The following is a 5,159-nucleotide window of genomic DNA, read 5'->3' on the forward strand; positions in this document are numbered from 1 at the left end:
GGCTGCCACCTTGACCGCTCGGCCTCCGGCCATCACTCACCTTAGCAGAACCTTCTGTACAAATTGATTTAAGTTTATATGTGCTTGCTTGGACTGTTTTTGAGGAAAATTTCTAATCTCTTGAATTTTCAGCTTGTCCATGTATAATCCTTAGTATGTGTAAGGCAGTTGCGCACCCGGGGGCCCAAGGGGTCATGACCCCTTTCAAAGAAAAAGGAAAACAGACAGTAAAATATTTTTCAAAAATCTTTTCCTAATTAAAATTCATTTTTTTATTTATATTCTGTGGTGTCTTCTATTTCTATACTAATTAGGAATTAGCGATCACATAAGGTTGGAATTTTATTGAATTCTCATTTGAAAAATTTTTATCCGACTATCCATTCAACTCAGCTCGCAAGAGTAAATCCTGAATATGCTACTGATGTAAGGTAATAAATAGTGAACAGGATAAATTGTTTTAAATGTTTTAAAAATTGAATAGTTAAAAAATTTTTAAGTTATTAGATTACGAGTTTTTTAAAAATTGTCTGACAAACGCTCTCTGGAAGAAAAGCAGCTCAGTCTTTAAACAAAACTCAAATTTATTTCTTTTATTTACTTATTTTACTACCTTCATCAATCTATACTTTTTACAGTTTCTATCCTTCAACTTTGTGAGTCCTGATTCTACTGAAAATATCATTGAGGGCGGAACGGATGGAGCATGGACTTCTTAGAGTTGGCGCTCACATTTTAAACGAAATTGTTTAATATAATTTATTATGTCACAAGGTTACAAAAAGTAATTGTTCGTCACAATATATTGTTATAAATTCTGTAGTTATAAAACTTTTTCAGAACTTCATTCTCAATTCTGAACACCGAGTTGGAAGTGTCCTTAATCTGAAAGGTTTCAATATTATAACTTTGCAGATTAGAAACGTATGTCGTAAAATCATGTTTATTTATGTATTTTTAATTACAGTGGTGCCTCGTACTTCGAACGTAATTCGTTTCAGGAAGCCGTTCGAACTCCGAATCAGTTTTTTTCCCATTAGAGATAATAAAAAATGAATAAATCCATTCCCAGATTTTAAACAATATCCATTCCGATAACATTAAAACAGCATACACACATAATTTAAGAAAAAAATAACAAAATTAAATATCCTAATATTAAATTTAAAATACGAAAACAATAAATAAAATACATAACTACTGTAAAGTAAAATGAAAATTGTATTTACTACTTGCACGCCTTCGATTTTGGTATCTTAAACATGGCGGTCAGATGTACAACTTTCATGCTTCGCGATAAGTTCCTTTTTCATCTCAATTTCAGCTTAGACATTAATAAGCAACGGTTATATTAGATTGAACAGAGCGGTTTTGTGTATTTTTAAAATGACATGTTATAAAACAAATAAAATGTATAATTTGAAATATATTAATGATTATTACTATGTTATTGTAATTAATTAATTAATAATACTGTAATTTATTCTGTGTATACATTGAAGTATGAAAACCAACAATTTACGCTAACTGTACTGTAAACAAAAGGGATGAATTAAACAGCGAATTATCAGTATTTAATTATTATTAGTAGCCCGAAATAATTATTATTATATCGGGCTTAGAGATACTTATATATATATATTACAGTAAAAACCCGTTTTTAGTGAAAACGCGTTTTAACTAGTTAAACTAGTTTTTACTGGATGCCATTGTTAAAACTAGAATTTACTGTTAGTCAAAAATGAATGTGAGTTAAAACTAGTTTTAACTAGACAAAACGGGTTTTAACAAAATGGCTTTGTAAAAACTGTTTCGACCAAGGTCATTCAGCTAACACGTTCCTATAGTGTATGATGAATTATGTATCACTTTAACCATTTTCCCCGTCATCTTGTTTACGTTTATTTTGCGATCACTCCTAAGGCAATATAGGTCAGTCAGGTGATATTATTTTAAAAGTTCACCAAAAATCAAATTATCATTATATCTATATGAAAAAAAATCACTTACATTTATTAATATCTTTCGTATTAAATACGATATTTTTCAATGCATTTTATTAGAAAAATTTATTTAAAAAAAAATAATGTATATCTGAACTGACACATAAACTTGATAATTTGTAAGATTTTGTGAAAAATTAACATTGTCTAGTTACATAGTTGTTTGCTGGAACCCAGCCAGAAAGACGTAGAATATTGTTTTGTACAATTCGATATAACACTTATGCGTGTATGTTTATTCGTAAAATTATCGCGCATTATATCAAACATTCGTTTGAAATCAAAATTTTATACTGCTATCAACTAATATAATGAATTATTATACTTTATTCACTTCGTATCGAACGAGATTATATCTGTTGTTAATAAATTTTACAAAAATCGATATTTACCAGAGTAACGATGAATCGGTACCCTCGAAGTTTTGCTTAAAAAGCCAGGGTACCGATCGATCGGTGCCTTCGGGGACAAAGGGTTAATTAATGTAATAACACAGATGTGTGACCAATATTTTCAATAAATATCGTATTAAATAATACAAATGTTTTAATCCCAATCATCACTTTATTTATTTCCCCCAAACATATTTATGTAGCTAAAATTAGTTTTAACTAATGTTAAAAGTTAAAACTAGTTTTATCTAAAATCAAAACATGTACAGCAGTAAATTCTAGTTTTAACTAGACAAAACGGGTTATAACAATGACATCCAGTAAAAACTAGTTTTAACTAGTTAAAACGCGTTTTCACTGTAACATATATATATATAAAACAAAGAACATTTAACGTTTAAAGCACTGTTTGAGAAACAACGACTGCACGTTATCAGTTGCATATTGAGGCTGATAGAAAGGAGAAAAATACTAAAGTTCATCGATTGTAGTTATTATTATCTTCGGATAATAATAATAACCGTAATCGATAAAATTCAGTATTATCTTTGGATAATAATAACTACTGTATTTATATAATATTATTGTCTAAAGATAATAATAACTACGAGCAATTATTTATTGTGACATCGTCACAATGCCGGGCTACAATTTTTAATCATATTTTAAATTAATTTAATTTAAAATATATATACTCTTCACCTCAAATTAGTAGTGGCTTTCCCCTGTATATCATACTTTTTCTTTAACAATAGAGTCGTGCCGTATCTGGTCTCGACTTTCATCCATCTAACTCCGTTTAAGGAAAAACATACGGTCAGACGGATGACAGTGGGAATTCATGTCTACAATTTTTTCAAATTGCAGCCCAATAATCGAAATTTTGATAAAAATAAAAGTTTTTACACGTATATTTTGCCTTAAGTTACATGTTTCGGGGTATGCTAATTCTGATAACAGTAAACGAACGACCAGACAGTCAACGTAATAAAGGTTTCAGCCTACCTATCTGAGGGGTTTGTTCCATACCAGGAACCTCAATTTTTCATAGGTTATCTGTCCTGGATGGTGGGTGAGTCCCTCATTACCCGGCCGTCCTATTGACTTAATATGGACAGGGAAGAAAAGGTCGTAAGCCTGTTTAACATCGTCGAGAAAGCGGAATATGCTTTGCTGTAATTGTTGAGAAGTGTACCATTTTTCTTCAAAAGTTTTACGTCAAAATTGACTTGAAATACATTTGATTGTTAAAAAAGTAAATGAAATTAAATAAAATACATTTTTTCATATATTTTTCAATCTATTTATCAATATAAACAACCTTCAATACCAAGTCATCTTAGCACATTTGAATATCTGCTAGATACATATTTTTCAAGCTTATAACATTAAACTTTGCGTGATATTAAACTGAAATTTACTTCCTATAAAGCAAGCTTCTTGTTGATATATCTGTTATTTAAACTTTAAACTATATTTTACTTCTTTCTTTTTTTCTAATATAATTTTTTTCGTATTTTATAAATGTCAAAATGATCTTCTATAGTTTCAAATTTAGACAAATACAGTATTTGCATAATTTAACTTTAGATATTTAAATATTTTACTATCACGGTATAATGCATTAAACGATTTAATCGTAAAATTTTAACTATAAATATTGTATTATAATTAATTTTAAAAAATACAATATAAATATCTCTAGAACAGTCGTGTCAAACTCAAATAAAGAGAGGGGCCACTAGCTCTTAAAAATATCTGCCGACCGCATATTGTCATAATTTGTATATGTATACGTATAAAAAGTATTGCACTGAATTTCAACAAGCTTCAAATACTATCGCTTATCGCTTATAATCGTACAAAAATATATATTTAACGTACAGTACTGTACTGTACATCTGGTAACGTTGACTTTGTCTCAACTGATTACTGGTTACTGGTAAAAAGTCAATGAGAACTCCAGGCAAAGTGTGTACATGCTTTGACTCCATAGATCTATTTTCTGAACTGTGAGATTTCCAGAGCTTCTTCTTCTCCACTGTTCCTTCCAGGTCATGTGATTTCTGGCGCAAGTCAGTCTGGCAGCCTTGTGCTTGTGTGTAAGCTTTGGTTCCGACTTTCTTTTGGATTATTTCAAATAATTGGTGGCATGAACATTGTTCCAAATCGCAACCGTTAGTGTACAATTATGTCTTTATGAAAGTAATAAGTGACAACCAATGCCGTAACTAGGGCGGTGCCAACGGTGCCTAGGCACAGGGCGTAGACCCTGGGGGCGCAGAAATGACCTGGGCCAAGTTTTAGGGCGTAGTTACAGATGCTCGCACCGGGCGCATAAAAGGCTAGTTACGGCGCTGGTGACAACAACCAGACAGTAATGGATCCTAGAACTTTTATATTATTCATAAAATATTAACTTATCTTTATTGAACGCACTGTAATATAACTTTTAAATGTTAAGTATACCGAGATTTCATGTTTAATTGAACTTTTCTTCTTTCGTTAATTAGCGTTGAAACATCATTTATAAGCATATAAATACCGTATAATTATAAGATTTATAAGTCAACTAAAATTCTAAAAGTAACGAAAAATACAAACAAATTCAAATAAAAAAAAAACTTAAAATTTTATATTATATCTTTCGTTTTTAATTATAACAATAGAATATTCGTTAAACTACATTTTAAAAATGGTATTTGTATTATGTCTGCTTATAAAATTTTATAGAATTAATTTGCTTCTGATATGAATTGAAGTA

The sequence above is a fragment of the Centruroides vittatus genome, unplaced genomic scaffold (assembly GCF_030686945.1).
Source record: "Centruroides vittatus isolate TY-2023 unplaced genomic scaffold, ASM3068694v2 contig_2818, whole genome shotgun sequence".
Classification (NCBI taxonomy): domain Eukaryota; kingdom Metazoa; phylum Arthropoda; class Arachnida; order Scorpiones; family Buthidae; genus Centruroides; species Centruroides vittatus.